This window comes from Bombus impatiens, unplaced genomic scaffold (genome assembly GCF_000188095.3).
Source record: "Bombus impatiens unplaced genomic scaffold, BIMP_2.2 scf_0151, whole genome shotgun sequence".
Taxonomy (NCBI): domain Eukaryota; kingdom Metazoa; phylum Arthropoda; class Insecta; order Hymenoptera; family Apidae; genus Bombus; species Bombus impatiens.
In genome coordinates, this window is record NT_176570.1 from 392143 (window position 1) to 409580 (window position 17438).

A 17438-nucleotide genomic window follows, 5' to 3' on the forward strand; every position below is an offset into this window, starting at 1 on the left:
GTTATATAGGGTGATTTAGAAAATTGTAAGAAAAGATAAATAGTACGGGATAATGAACAGGGTGTCTCACCTGGCTCTGCCACCTTTGATTACTGTCTATCTGCGACGATGCTTGTGCGGTATCGAGGTGGACGTACTGTGCTTTTTTATCTATTCGACCTGTCGATGATTTTTAAACGTCCTGTAAAGGTGGTTTAATCAATAAGTCCATTCTTTATTACATATTCTCGTAACTGATATTCAGACGTTTTCGAAACACTACAAACTCACGTCTTTTGTATTATCCACTGTGGAGAAAGAAACTTTAAAATTTACAAATCTTAATGTCACTTTTAATGGACGTTGCAAGACCCTTGCAAGATCGAATGGACAAAAGCACAGGTACCGTACAACCTTTGTCTGGAACACTTTTCTGTATCGCCACAAATATGAGAGTATCTGAGGTGGCGGTGTTAGGTGAGACACCCTGTATATGTATGAATTGATATACGAGGTTGGATTAGGTAGAGATTAAGATGCTAAGATTAGATTCTATGGTTTTTCATGAACCAAAATGCGTTCTTTGGTTCTTTCAGGAGGGCAGATCAAGTTTAAGACTTAGAATCTTGAAGAAGTGAATAAATTAAAAAAACAATTTTTATGTTGTTTGGTGTACTGTGTATGTATCTGTAATACGTATAATTTATTTGATGCGACGATTAATATTATATAAATAAATATAATTGGTTTCGAAGGTGGTTGAGAGGCTATAACGAAGATATAAAATATTGCAGTGATCGTATACTACAATATCGAATAACATTCCATCCCGTGAATCGCAAGAAACTAATTAGCAATAGCAGTCTCACTCCGTGAAATCAAGATATGTACGATTTTTCCAGAAAATAACTAAGAACGGGGAAAAGTAAAAGAAGAACATAAAGGCAGTTTATAGAATCTTCTAACTGCAGAAACTATAAATATCAAACATCATTACAGGAATAACGAACGCCCTTAAATTACATAGAAAACTCGTATCAGACATACATATAGCGTGGCAGGTGCAAGTAAGAAGCGAGTCTAACTTTCTAAGAAAATAAAAGAATCCTTATCGGTAACGAAGGGTACATATAAGTACATAAAATCCTAAATAAAAGAAACTTATACACATCGTTCAAATAAATAGATACTCCGATGTCTGTATCAACGGCCATTTGAAAAAACGTTACAACTTAATCCGAGCAATTTCAGAAACTACGCCCCTCTTTCTAATAACAATTACCATTTGCATACGTAAGTTTGAAGCGTCTTGTACCCTTTAATAGCGTTTTTATCTTAATTCCCACCCATGTACACTTGCAACGTACCAGCTCCCACATTCATTTTTCTCTAATAAAACTTCGATTCGGATGTTTCGATGGAAAGTAGATTTACATAATACGCTCATTTGTATTCAGGAAACATAGATAACTTTATCGTTATCGTTGGCAACTGTTTGCGGACTCCTAGGGTCTTCTAGATTTTAGATGGTACCTGGATAGTAGTTATACAGGATTAGTTCATGTAGACGACGACGACACTTCCTGCTTCCACTTGACACGCAAGGTTAGACCTGACACGCAATGCATTTCGTTCTGATGATTAAAGTCTGAATGTTTGAAGTTCTACGACTCACCTTTTGCAATTTCCTTCCCCATTTAGTTTTCGCAGGTTTAACACTAAAACGTTACCAGGCTCGGTTTCAAAATTTGATTTTAAATTGTACACTCATTGTTATTTCTTTTGTTCGTCTAACTTTATGTAAATTCTTATATTAACAAAAATTGAGAAACTGATTAATCGGATAATATAAGAATTAACACAAAGTTGTATGAACAAAAGAAGTAACAATGCATGTACAATTTTAAATTAAATTTTGGAACCGGTCGTTTCTTCGGGCCTTGTAAGGTTAAAATGCAGATTTCGAAGCCTTGAAGTTTCATTCTTGAAGGTTGAGCTCTCCCAGCTTGGAGAAACTTCAAAATGTATCTTCCTATATTTTAACATTTAACTTTGAAAGCTTTAAAACTTTAGTTCACGAAGCTTTGCGTTTTAGAACCTGTCAAAGTTCAAGCAAGCAAATGTAGGATAATCCTATGATATATCATGAATATTTTCTTACAAACAATAACTTTAAGCTAATTAGGATACACGATCTTGAAAAGCAGATAGATGTATATTAATCCGATCCTCTTTTCTTTTTACAATTAAATTACCAATCATTGAGTTAAGAATTACCATGAATATTCAATTAAGAAAATTACATTCTAATAAATTTTAATTTGTAACCTTATAAATCATTTAGCTACCTAACTGCGTAATCACGATCGCAAGTAACCAGCTCAGATTACTTGCTATACATATTGTATAATTCATAACCATGACACGGTGATATAATTAAAAATAAGCATACATCAAACTTTATCACATTGATGCAATTAATAATTGTATATCAAATGATGATTGTCCATTTATGAGCAAAAATTAATGTTTAATTTCAAACATCAATTTAGAAACAAATTCTCCTTTTGATGTATGTTCGCAGAATGATTAACTTAATTACTATACAAAGTGATTGATTTAATCACTAGGAAAAATGATTAAATTAATCATGTAAAACGATTAATTTATTCATTTATTCATTAATTAAATAAATTTTCAAATTCAAAGTTCAAATTAAATTTTTAACTACTTGTATAACTCTGCATGAGACTTTATTTCATTTATTTTTAACATAAAGATTGTAAATATTATTTCCTCATTAGAATAAAAATTTAGTATAACTGATATTTAAAATAAATTAAGAAAGTGAAATATCTCTCATAAAGAATTATGTTATTTTATCTACTTAATTACGTATCTATTTTCTACTTATCTACTTTATACTTCTTTATTTACTTAAATATCACTCTTAATTATGCATACGTTAGTTACCAATCTATTTGTATAGAAATAAATTAAATAGCAACTTAGATAAGTTAGATTAGCAGGTAGATACCTACTAATATTATAATTCGACAATGAATCAATAAAAAGTGGATATAAACGTATGCATACCGTCGTCTTACTTCTTAACTGTTCTAACTTCATTTTCATAAAAATAGAATTAACCAATTCAACCATGCCTCATTGGTATACGGAATACGAATTCATGATAATATTATGAAAATTCTACTAAGAAAGAAAAAATATTCAGTCTTTTTCTGCTACTACATATCGAGTAGGTATCGAGCTTCATGAATTTTAAATACAGTTCTCTCAATTTATAAAACTATGTAGTGTAGATAGAACAGTTAAAAACTAGAACTACTAAACGTCTATCTGTGTTATACATATCATCAAAATGCAAACATTACCAAATCCTGCGTGAAATGTTAACGGGTTGACTGTAAATCATCAATGGCGTCTCTACTGGCCTCCACAAATTTGCTTTATCGATCATAGATCATCTGCGACGTCCATATTGCAAACTTCTATTCTCTCAATTTCACCCATGCAACCAGCCAACAATCTGTACAAAACAAAACCAACAGTTTAAAGCAAATATACGATAAACCAATAATTAGCAATTATTAGAATCAATTATATAAAAATAAAACAATAATCAAATTCAAAAGCTCGTTGTACAAGGCACTTATAATTGGCGATGACTCTAACCTTCAAATATGGCCACCGATGCAACACCAGCGAAAAAACTATAACAATATATCGAATAACTACTTGACTTTACGATAATAATGGTTAAAGGAACGATTAAACATATACGTACTAAGGAAATGAAGTTAATCGTAGCGTAGAAATGGTTGCTAAGTCGAAATTGAATTACTACGTAGTTAATGAATATGACATACTTCCAACGTGGTAATACATCCTAACGCAATGATTTTCGGCAGAAGAATAAACCCCTGCGCAACAGGTTCGCGTCGCTATAGGGTGGGGAGAGGGAGGGGAGAGATGGCACGAGCCGACACGAACAGGACTCGGTCGATTTCCGATAAGCAAAGCGTCCTTATGTATATACATACTTTTATGTATACTTTCGCGCGCTAATTTAATTTTCTCTCTCGGTCAAATGAGTGTAATTTTAAAATTAGCTATGTTCACCGTAAACAATTTGAGATATTTATGGATTTTAATTTTTAAATATTTAAAGTAAAATTTTAAACATATCTTCTGCAAAACATAGTACTAATATTTATAAATTGAAATTATCATTCAAAAATGAAAAAGAATTACTTTTATAATTTTTGAAATATTAGATACAAACTAAATATATTTGTTGCATAATTAAATATAATTGCAAAATAAATCCAGTAATTATTTAATATAATTAATGATAAGAGTTAGTTATTAAAGTGAAAACTTTACATAGTATTCAAGTTGAGTCATGCATTGATAAAAAGATTGAAATAGCTGTAGAAAATAAGTAATGCAAAGTACAGAAAGGATACTCTTTTTTCGACATTAAACAGAAGTTTAGATAAGAGTTTAGAATTGTTAGAACAGTTAGACCTTACTCCTGCTTTCTTCACACAGTTAACGCGTTTTCAAAATCATGAACCAAACCTATAGCCGAGTCATCAATTACGTTTTCATAATATAGAAAATTATTAATATTTCGGCAGTCATTATTATGTCACAAGTCTGTCAGCATCAGATAATTTCTTAACATTAGCTCTTGGTACATATGTATATCGGTTTTATTGATTCTCATAGGTTCAATTTATATTAATATATAGTTAGTTCTGTCAACGTTATAAATGGTAATTTTTAAGATTGAGTTTGAAATAGCCCAGTGATACTACTGCAAGACAAGACAAGTTTTGGTATGAGATAGACACGGGGACGTTTGAAACTGAATTGAATGTGGACATGACAATTCAGACTGGTCTTTGACACAGTAAAATCGGGAATGTCAGAGAAACAGATTGTAATAAATATTTCAATATTTTTCAAAAATCGGTATACTAAATTTCGATACTATAGCTCTCAAATAAAGTTTACTAAATAGATTCATGAATACACATAGAATATAATGAAAGATGATGCTTCTATGATACGTTTAATTTGTAATACAGAATGCAACTATGTCTCTTAGTGGAAAATTTTAATTGTATGTTATGCATAATCTTATGCATATTTTCGCGTGCTAATTCAATTCTCTCTCTTGGTCAAATAAAGTTTACAAGATAAGCAGAGGATATAATGAAAGATAAGGCTTTCGTAACACAGAATACAATTATATTTTCTGAAGTGGAGAATGTTAATTATATTTATATATAATTTACGCATTACATAAGTGTTTGTATGTAATTGTACCAGCATTTTTAATCAATGAATTTGAATTTGAAAGCTTTTGTATCTCATGTATACTAATACATGTATGAGGATGTTTGTATGGAAATATTACAATAAAGGATCTTTTTATGTGTAATTAAAGTCGATAATTGAATTGAATCTATTATTAAGTAATTCCTACGATTATTGTTTTAAATTCATCTTTACGCGAAGGGGATAAGAAAATCTGATGTTTCTAACGGTTTGTACTTCAGAACATGTAACACAAATTCTCACGTTATACCTCGCTTGTAGTTGTATCTCTGTTTTACTGGAAAAAGCATTGGGACGACGCGTGGTCTTCTATTCATATGGAAATTAGTAAAAGTGATAATTTATGAAACGGTTGTAGGGTGGTGTACTGGTTTCTAATTTTTGTTATTAAATTGCAGTGGCTGCATGTTGTTGCGTTGCCAGGACGAGATACACAGGCGCGATAAGTAAATGTAGAAAATAAGATATGGATAACCAGTAAAGTAAGAAATTGGACAGATATATTGAAGTCGTTCTCACGAACTGAATTTTATTATTGGTCTTTACTGACTTTTATTACTAAATTATGATATAATATAGCGTAATATGTACTTCATAAATTAATTATTTTAATCGGAATGATCTAACTACATAAATACATATTATATGGTCCCCTTTCGCAAACATTTATACCAATTAAATAGCCACATTCTTCCTGCTTCAATTACGCCATCGATCATAGTAAATCAAATAAGCCAAACAAATCCAAGCTATCCAACAGCAAGTGAAATGCAAGAACCGGACTCATCATAAGCGCACACCTGAACAAGCACCTAAGTTAAAAAAGAAAAAAAAAAGAAGGAGGAAATGGAAGGGAAAACAGAAAGAGCCAAAGAAATAACACATCGAAAAGAAAGAAAACAATCTACGTGAATGATCGCTTCCACGAAATTGATATTTCTTCAAACTCCGCTATAAAATATCAAAAAAACTAGTTATAAAATGCTGGTAACATGACGAAATGAATAAGCAATTTAAAAAAAAAAAGAAAAAAAGAGAGGGGTATGAACGATGGAAGTGTAACAACGCGCTAGCGTAGTTCGACAATCGAGGGTACAGATGAAAATAGAAGACCGAGAGTCTCTTCTCTTTCCACGTGGATACGAAGCGAGGAAGAAATGAATCTTTTACGCGCCATCACCGCGAATGCATCCGGTTCTTCCAGATTCTCGAGCGGCACGTGACGCTTCTAGCCTCCTAGACGATCGGGGGAAAAAACGTCGGGACGAACGACACAAGATGAGTGGATGAAGCCTCCGCCGGGGTAAATTCGAAAGGGTAAAAACAGGATGACACCCATAGGGGGACACAAATTATTGGCTCGTGACGCATCGAACGTCTGCTCCTTGCCTTTGGAGGAGTACGCAGGGAAAAGAATCTATCTATTAAAATAGTTAGAAATACACGGTGTTTTGTGAAATAATTTTTCAAGCTTCTCGTTTTTCTAAATGTGAACACTTGGAAATTTGGAAATAGGAAATACCGAATATCTCGGAATTTAAAAATCTGCGAGTGTAAGGATCTCTCGGGACTGAGAAATTTGGAGATTTTTATTTGAAACTTCGAGAACGCTGGAACTGGAAAATTTTAATTAAGCGCTTTGGAAATTAAAATATTGAAAGATTCGGAAGTTTGGAACTTCGGAAATTTAGATTTCTGCAATCGCGAAATCTGGAAATTTAGATTTGAAGGTTCGAAAATTCTACAATCCGACAACTTAAAATTTTAACATTCTAAACTTGAAAACTTGAAATCCCTTGAAATCTGGAACGTTTTAGAATTTTCGAAGCAGCACTTATGCCGTGGTATTACAAAAGAAGGACAAGGAATGAAAGCTGCGGTGGGCGTGAAGGACGAGGCCACGGTCTTCCTTTACGACAGGATACGCAACGCATTCTTGGACGATTAACCGCAAATCGGGGGCAGAAACGCGTGAAATTTCTGCATAAATAATACGGCTTTCTAATCCTATGACTTTCGTCCGGACAAGCGTCGGTCTCGTATTTTTTAACCCTCGTTAGAAGGTATGTCGAGCGAGATAAAACGGTCGATAGATGACTATCGATCTATTCAAGCGGCTTTTATTACAGCCGGAACGATATGGCTCGAATGATATATTGAGATCGATAAAAGCGAATGATTCGCTTTGCAACAGTATTAAACTTGTATGGTCTTTAAATTTAGATAAGTAATTTGAAATTGAATATTAATCACATGAATCATCTTTCGGAAAAATTGCTGACTTACGTTACACAACATTAATAATGTTCGAGGAATTAAAAAGTTCGAATCACGTAATAAGAAACCTGATTATATTTATAAAATGAATATATTTGTTACTCTGGTGCTTTCTTCGGGTTTGATTGCTTGATCTAAAGTTCGCGTTCACACGCGTGCAATTTAAGCTACCTAAGTTGAAGTTGTTTGAGTTCAAGCAACCTAGTCGCAGGTAATGGATAACTTAAACTAGAATTTCAAGAAATGCTGCATGTTCAAATATGTGTAACAATGGCAGAGATTATTAAAAAGACAATATTACAAAAGCATGGTTCATTGAGACAAGGAAATATGATGTCAGAAAAAATTGTTTGATATAATTGGAATCTGACATTCGGCTAAAATAAGTAGCTACAGAAGAGAAGAAAGAAACTCTTCCCTGCTGAAGTGTAATGCTCCCGGTACGATTGAACACAAAGTTCTCCTACACTTAGTTTATTTTAGCAACAACAGCATGAACGATACTACGACCATGAGGGAACAGTTGAAAGAAGCTCGATTTCGCTTGAATCTCGAAACGATATTTCAAATGAAGAGCAGTATTTAAAGTAGATCTCAAATTACTTGAAGTAAAATTCGAGTAACGTGACTAACCCGAGCGAACCGTGTAATAACAGCTTCGTGAACTCTTTTCAGGCAATGAGGTCAGGTTACAGATAATAAATGGAAATGCAGCGTAAACGCACTGTATGAAATTGTTCTTACCTTCATGCACGTTCATAAATACAAACTACACGGCCACCTAGAGCTTTACTGGATTAGTATCCATTAAATAAACGTCAATTTAGACTGCACATCGATCGATCTCACTATCGAACCCCTCAATTTCCTTCGACCTTCTGTCCAAGCCATTCTACCCACCAGTAATAATTCTGTCGTCCGTGCCCTCCATTAAATCGGCTTGAACGCCCTCGAGCGCACGTTTAAATTTTCCCTAGCATGCGCGCGCGATAACTCATCTCGTCGACGACGGAAAAACGCACCTTTATTTCCCTGCCCGCCATAAGAAACCATGATTTACGAACGATTTGCAAACGCTGATTGAGCCATAAAGATATTCTGCGACAAGTTCTGTTCGCCGTCTGCTCGGCTGATAAATTCCAGCAATTTTCCGCAGTACGCTCTTTGTGACTCTAAAGTTACTTATAATAATACGTTACTTTTGTCTTGACCATCAGTAATAAAAGGATGCTTATCTGCAATTACCATGGCCTCCTAATCGACTTGCGATCGATAATCGCCTCACGATCGGATAATTGCGTTTGAATTACTTGCCGTTTCGCGCCAAAACTGACCAGCCGCTTTTCTCTCCTTTTTTTTTTTTTTTTTAATGGAAAACGATGACGATGGTAAGAACTATATAAGCCAAAGACATCGAGATGAATTTATAGCATCTGCAGCTTGCAATTTAGAACTTGTACTGTCTGCGGGAAAAATGAGGAAAAGGAGGTATATATACAGTTTTATACGGTTTCGTTACAGGCGTGTTGCTTGTAGTTGCGTGTAATCGCGGCGTCTTGTAGTATCTTATTTTCTTGTCACTAGACGTTGGAAACTGGATTAGATGTATTAGACATGGTGTATTTATGTTTGTTGAATGACCGTGCTAAAAAGTGTACAGCCGATTGCGTAGCTGGATGCATTATATTTCACGTCTGATTGCAGCCGAATGATAGAGGAGAAAGTTGAATAGTTTCGAGTTACCTCGATTTGTATGGATGAATTTTGTAGATATACAACGAGATTATATGAAAACAGATATTGTCAGATCGATAATCCCTCTTCTTTTTGATCTTATTTATTCTGGGCACGAATTTGTCCATTTGTAATATTCCTGCAAAGATACTCGATTCTTTTGTCTATTCAGTACAATCTCTTGACGCAATCTTTAAAGAATGTAACTCGATCAAAATACACTGCATTCTATAGAATTGCACATACGCCAAACGACACTAGCGCCACCACGGACTAGAACTCGTCGGCCATTTAATGTTCCAAATCTGCTGACATTGTGCATCCGAAAGGAACATAATTACCACGTTCACTGCCCTTTAATTTAACTAAATTTAATGAAACAATTAAAGAATACAATGCAATCGCAATATCTAAGATGCACCTCAAATTATGCGGCAAGAAGAAACAATTTAAAAGACATCACGTGCATTTGCTCCGATGAAAATACGTCATCATACGTAATATGATACGTAGGACACTAGCGCCGCCACAGACAAGAATTCCCCGGGACGCCAAGCTTCCAATTCTCCTCGCATTATGTACCGAAAAGGAATGTAATCTGCACGTCCAATCCCCTGCAATCACACAGTCTTGAACCCATCATTCTCCAACAACTTTTGTTTCTCCCGTTGCCTCCTTTCTAACCTAAGATTCCAGCTTCCAAGATACAACACCCAAGATACCCAGAGCACATCTCGAAACGGTGTGCCGTACAAACGTCTCAATTTGTACAGATCGCGAAAAAGAAGAAGAGGAGGGACAAAGAAGAATAAGACGAGGCAGAATTCGTTCCCTTTAACGGCTGTATCGCAACTATACGGTTGTACATGCGTAGGTACAGTGCGCGATGATCTCGACGGTGGATCGTGAATCGACAGGCTCGTTTCTCGCGGCTGTTCCTACCCGTGAATTATTGCCAATTACAAACGCGCGGACCCTTTCTATCGGGGCGCTGCCGAAATTTATAGTCGATGATAAAGGTATCTGGCCGCGGTCGTGCCGCTGTAAAGCCGGCTTAACAAGCACCACCCGTTGCCCTCCAACACGCGAGCCAATAAATCGGCCGGCAGTCTTCCTCTACTCTCATCGAATCACTTTCTTCGCCCCCTTTTTTCCGCGACGTTCGCCCCCACTCTAACCAAACCTAACCTCACAAATAGAAGCATGTTTGCACGAGTGTACGTGAACGTCGCTCCTGGCGGTCCAGCCGACTTATAATTGCTTCATGATACTTATTTATCGAGGTTATTAATAAACAAACGATAGCTACACCGGACGCCTCGTCTCGTAAATATCGTAATTAATGCTCGCGATAATTTTCGAGCTGCACCGCCATTAATTTTCAAACCACTCTCGGTACGCCCCCCACTCTTTCATTCTTCTACTCTTTTACGACGGTGTTCGAATTATATCCCCGGTATGTTCTCTTTCGTATTTTTCCTTTTTAATTTTCGGATTTTTGTTTCCTTGATTTAGCGTCGTATTTTTGTATAATATCGACGAGGACTCGAGTACAGCTGCGTGATCTAATTAGCATGGGAGCTTCGTAAGGTTGACACGTGAACGAAATTTGGGGAAGACCTAACCTTCTTTTGAGCTGAATTTTACTCCAGAGAAGGTAAAAATTAATGTCAAAATTTGGAAGATAATGATACGACAATCAAATTCAGGAAATACAGATTGAAAATTCTACTAAACATAAATAAATATCCAACTTCTATAATCCCACGTAATTCATAGTTGTTCGCTAACAGGAAAGAAAAATTGATTTACCGAGGATAAATTTATTTTTCTATTATATCCCATAAACGTAACGTATCTATCCATCGACAAGTTTATTTTAAACGTTAACGTTTGAGAGTTGGCGGTTTTAATATCGGTTAAAATCGAACGTTGGTTGTGTCTCGACCATTCTGAAAATAGAAAACGAGTACTAAAACAGGCGAGGAGTGATTTATGCTCCTTTATCGCAACAGTTTTGGGGCACGAAGGTGTTAGGGGTACCAGAAATATCGCGGCATAATGCGGTGTGCGTGCGACAAGATTGAAAATCGAGCTGCACGAGGATAATAACGTATGTTGGCCACGAGAACGAACACGATGGAACTGTGCCAACCAACACGGTACTTTAGCGTTCATATTGCACGCGTTGAACGATGGCATCGATCGACAGCGTAGCAGATATATTTAGAATTTTTCTTGCAGGATCCTATATTTTGTGTTTGAAAGATTCGAGATAAATTTCCGTGTCTGCAAGATTTTTGTGTTAATAATTTACTTAATAACGCGTTTCCCTCTTGAGTGTTAGAATTGTTTCAGAATCCTAGATATCTTGATCATATATTTGTTTATAAATTAATCTATTAAGCGGCACATTTTCATAAGTTATTTCCTCTAAATGCAGAAAAGATGAAAAATACAATATCATTATCAATATAATTGAAGTGAACCTATTTGTGAGAAGCGGTTACACAGAAATAGAAATATTCGTCTCGCGGAAAGAAAGTGCAGGATAAATACAAAATTATAATTATTGATACAGCAGAGTAATCATAAAACAGAATGGTCGATAATTTCTTCGAACTATCGCTTTTCGGTCGCAGTTGTAATTTACGAGAATCTCAATTCACTGGCTTTTTACAACAGCCGTATTTAAAGGGTTAAAGGCCAAATAAATTATCATCGAGAAATATGATGAAGCAATGTAAGATTTTCGATCCTCATCTTTCGTTCAATTTTCAAACTGCTGGCATTTTCAATTCGTAAAACTCTTAAATCCTGAACTTGCGTTTGCTTCAAAGTCTCCGGAGACCTTCGATGCTTTTTCACGATCCTGTCCAACTTTCAATTCTCCTTCTTCAAACAGCTTGCGAATTTTATGCATTCGTCTCCTACAGCGCTGTACATTCCAACTTCCTTCTATTTCCTGAAAACTTTCGAACAGCCTTACGAAACAGAAAGATATCCACACGAGCTCATTCTTTTAACCAAGTTCCCAGAAGTTTCTTTTCAAGGTTATTTACGATTCACGATGTAACTAGCGTCTAAATATTATGGTAAAAACTGCAATGAAATTCCAGTCGAAATTCCAGCTAGTATTATCAGAAACGTTCTATGATATTTAAATGAATTTATTGCCAGCAGATTGCGACATAGGGCACAGATGTACTCGTATGTATTGGAATCTGAGTTACATGGAATTTTCATTATGGTTCCGCGAAACAGGCGGAGAACGTTTCTCGTGGCGAATATTGGACTCGTGAGATTTATCGTTCTCGTGACAAGGACCTACCGCAACGCGCTACACGTTCCACTGGACCTGTCACGTTGTGGTTTAGCGTGCTGGCGAAGTCGTGTAAAGATCGAACGAGGGACTTCCTGTTGATCCGCGGGGAAGTTCCTTGAACCGGAGTTTTACTGTTGCAAACGCCACGTTTTCTTACGTTTAACAAGCTACGATATTCACGAAATTTTAGTCGATTAATAATTTGAAATCTCGTGAATCTTTGCATCTTCTGGTGTGAGTTTAATCGAATTAATGGCAGTAGAGATTTTTAGTCGATTATTATTCGAGTCTATAAAATAGATTTTCCTCGTTTACATTTGTTTGTTTATAGTAATTAGATGTAAAAAAAAAAAAAAATTAGCGATAATGGAGCATGAAATTGAGGTTCTGTACAAACGTTTATCATGTCCGAATAATTAAATGTATAGAAATGTTTGCAACGTCATTAGAAACTATCACGTACAATATTCAATGTTGTTTAAAAAATGTTGCTGTATTTATGTATGAGCATTGTTACTTCGACTACTTTTTCACAAGTTCTATGCATAAGCAGAAGAATAAATTATAAGTAAATACATTTGAATTGATTTTACCTCTTCAATAGAATTTTGATGAAACAATTCTTCTATAAATAAAACTTCAATTTTGAGTATTGTATGAAATTACTTTGATGAAATATCTGGATACGCGTTAAACAGAATTTTTTCTTTCTCTTAATTTAACTAATCCATCGAGCTGCACTCGTTACAAAAAACGAATATAATAGGAAACTTGTATCGTTGTCGTTCGCTTATGTCACATATTTCTACGAGTTATATCAGATGTAGGACTATTCCAAATTGATCTGAGTGACATTCATACGACAAATATTAATTATATTATCATATGAATTTTAAAATAATTCAGGATTCAATTTTATTTGGAAATCCCTAGTAAGTAGATCTAACTTACAGAATAAAGAAATCTTATCATCCTTTGCTCGACGAAAAATTTCAGAGCATTCAAAAATTCATAGAATTATTTTTGAACAAAATTTTATCATGATCTTTCAATGTTCTAACACATTTAGAACAATAATATGCAAATTACAGTAATAGTAAAATATATTTCCTTTGCTAATACAAATTCCGATCAATTACTTCATTGATCACCAATTTACGAACTGTCACGAGCAAATCAACAAGAGAATCGTAATTCTATCGAAAATTTTTATTTTTGTTACTACCGAGCTAAGAAAACTTTTGAAAAAATTAAATAAAAAAGAAAAAAAAATAAACCTCCACCGTGACAATGTGCCTTGGCACATTGCCGTGACCAGGATTCGAACCTGGGTTACTACGGCCACAACGTAGGGTCCTAACCACTAGACGATCAACCACTAGACGATCACGGCTACTAACCACTAGACGATCACGGCTATTGGAGTACTATGTCTGGAACATTCTAGAAAGTCGATGATAACTACCAGCAATGACCAAGTTGCTCCATCAACCGTGAAGATCTTTCTACTCTGATACAATTGTGATTAATTCATTCATCTATAATTCAAACTGGCTGTAATTATATTAATCAAATTATATGCACATATATGTACGTACATTTATGATTTATGAATTCTAGAGACAGATCATGAGATTATTATGAAAGGAACGTAATATCGTTTTCACGTTAAGACTAACATTTATTATCGTCAAATATTTATGCGATCCCTTACGATCCGAATATTATTAATACATTTTTCATTAACCGGTATCATAATGCAACATTTGCAATTATTATTTTTGTATTAAGAGCGAATTTTTACACAGCATTTTATAATCATAAATTCCACAAAATGTGAATCAAATTTAAGAATTAACCTCTTACATGTTTCTTTGATTTATTGGGTTGGCAACTAAGTGATTGCGGGTTTTTTCATTAGGTGGTAATGACAAAATCCGCAATCACTTAGTTGCCAAACCAATATATTACCTGTATCAACAGACTAAAGAATTTCTTACATTGCGCTAATGTTATAATTATTTTGTAAGCCACTGCAACGGTATCGATTGATGAAACTTTATAAAATGTTGAAAATATCGTTTGGAAATTAATGCAATGTAAAATTACTGTAATATAGCGAGTAGCTTATTAATCTTTTATCTGCACGCACTCGACTAGATAGAGTGCAGAGACGATAATCGTTAGATAACGAGAACGCAGCTCATTTGTACGAATATTAGCAGCCCTTCACAGAATTTTTCGGATTATTTATTATCCAAAATAATAGTATAACATAAGCGCAACGTGAAAAATTCTTTATTTTGTGTTAATACAGGTAATGTACACTAAACAAATATATCAGAACTAATGTTTCTTAATTCTTAAATTTGATTCACATTTGTGGAATTTATGATTATAAAATGCTGTGTACAAAAATAACCAATGGTAAATATTGTGCAAGTAAACAGCCGTCTGGAACAGGTCAAGTTTCCCTTGGTTAATTAGAACCTCGCTGCCATTACGTGAATTATAATGAATTAATTGAAAAAAAAGTAATTAAGTAAAAAGTAATTAAGGTCTTATGCAAATGCTAACATTGAGAAGGATCTTGGATCCATCAAATCGTCATTTGCTGATCAATAACGTTGATACTGGAATAAGATAAATGTTGTGATAAACGAAGTTTCCAATTATGGAGATTCTAGTGTTAATAAATTAGGATATAATAGCATAATAGCTATTGCCATATCGTTTATTCGATATTCAAATTAATAAACATTTATTAATTTGCTCGTTATTCTTTATTATATATCACTGGTTCTCTTTCATAACATTTCTTGTCATTCTTGTTTATTAAATTCTTCCCTTCTTAATTTTAAACATTTCATTTAGCAAATAAAAGAGTTTGCAATTTTATTTCTCTTCTTTACAAAGTTGTAGAATTCCTGAGTTATCAAAATGTTAATCCTCTTTTCCTTGAATTTATGAACATTTTTCAAAGATTCCCGAGCTCTTCCCAAATTGCCAAACTGCTTTCCTACAAATTTTCTAGTCTCATATAAATTTTCAATTTCTTTCATTTAAAAGATGTCGATTCTCTTCGTTCATAAAATTTCCAAGCATCGAAATCTCAATATCCTCTCATTAAACTTAACAAAGACGTATTTTATTAAAAGTTCAATAAAAAGATCGTATTCTTTACACGAGATCTTGTAGCGTAGACATTTTTCTTCATCACCGTGTATATTATTAGCTACAGAATTAGAAAACAGGAACCAACCACTACACGCACGAGCGACCAACACTTTGTTTAACCTGTTAATTGGTAAAAGGTAGAAACCCTTCCGCGGGATCAACGTGTCTTCCTGTCGAAAACGCGATGCGGAAACCCGGTCACGTTTCCTTGCCACGTGGACGGAAAAGATAAAGAGCGTCATAACGGAAAATCTGATGCCACGGAAACACCCCGGAAACGCGTGTAACAAGCAAATCCCAGTTAGCTTCTGACACGCTAATACCACGTGTGATCCTCAGAAGATCAGATTGTCATCCCCGAAACACTGTTTCTCTGTTCCTATTACCACCAGTTCTACGCTTCTGACAGTTTAAATCGATTTCTAGATGGTATGGCAACTTCATTATACTTTCTCAATGTAACTTTGAAATGTAACAAATATTTCGAAATGAGAAAAATTGTAAAATTATTTACGCGATAGGCCATCTTCCTTTTTTTTTCACTTTTTCGTTGATGAAAATAATATAAGACACAAGTTTTCATTAATTCCAGTGTGCTAGTGTTAATAGTACAGCGACTATTATAATATGAAAAAATAACATCGTTGCATAATAATTCAAGATTACAACGACAATTTCAAGAAAATTTCATATCGATAGTATCCACTCCGTTTGATTTATTGAAGTCTTCGTTTGCATTTACTATCGTTTGATGTTAAATAATATCGTAAAATATATTCAACGTATTTTCGGAGCGCTATGATGCACTAAATGGTAATAAGAAATAGTCTTCAAAGATATAGGTAAGACAAATTACTTGAACAAAAGTTAATCAATGCAGAATTGCAAATAATTTTGGAATAAAGAGAGAAATTTTTGGAATAAAAAACAAAAATTATTTTCAGCCAGCCGATGATAGTTTTGTTTTAATCTGTCAATGAAAATCCCATTGCGCAAGTATGTATATAATTGGATCGTATTTAAGCGTGAAAATACATGCCGGTCGGTCGTTAGCGAAGCACTGATACGTGAGCAACGCGATAAGCGTGTTTTTCCAGTGCATTTCGCGGCAGATAGAGGAAAGGCACGCAGAAGAGGTGACGGCCGCTCGTTAGATCGCGTTAACCTTCACCTTCTGAACATTGCGCTGCGAGCGATACCGATCTTAAGTTCGCGGCGTGGCGTTTCGTCGCCGCATTTATAGGGAACGTCGCACGTTAGATACGCCGATTAGGCGGAAAACAAATTGGTTGGTAATGCAGGTACAGCGATGCTTCAGTGCATCGTTTTCTTGTGGTTTATTCATTACGTTATTGTTATGATTCCGTTGTGCGGTTGGTCGTAAACAGTTGGTCGTAAAAAACGAATAGAAAAGAAGAGGAAATTATTATTACAGGTTGAAGGGTATGGATATACAACAGGGTGTAAGAAATAAAATATCGTAAATAACGGTGTTTTCTTCGAAATAATGATGAACTTTTTTAAAGTTAAATAAGATTTTCGATGCGTTACAAATTTTTCTAAGACCTTAAGAAAA

At 34.6% G+C, this 17438-nt stretch overlaps 1 protein-coding gene across 5 annotated transcripts in view; it reads right to left on the bottom strand.

Moving 5' to 3' along the window:
• LOC100744481 (conserved oligomeric Golgi complex subunit 1) overlaps positions 1-17438 on the bottom strand; it is a 124594-nt gene that overhangs the window by 63504 nt on the left and 43652 nt on the right. For 2 of the 5 annotated variants that reach the window (XM_012382348.3, XM_033319401.1), the window contains exons 1-2: positions 3788-3921; positions 3375-3529 (exon numbers count right to left, since the gene is read on the bottom strand). The gene's annotated coding sequence lies outside the window, so the exon portion shown is untranslated. Of the gene's footprint in view, positions 1-3374; positions 3530-3675; positions 3714-3787; positions 3922-17438 lie in introns of those variants that run through there. The other 3 variants (XM_012382349.3, XM_033319400.1, XM_033319399.1) reach the window with 3 other exon arrangements.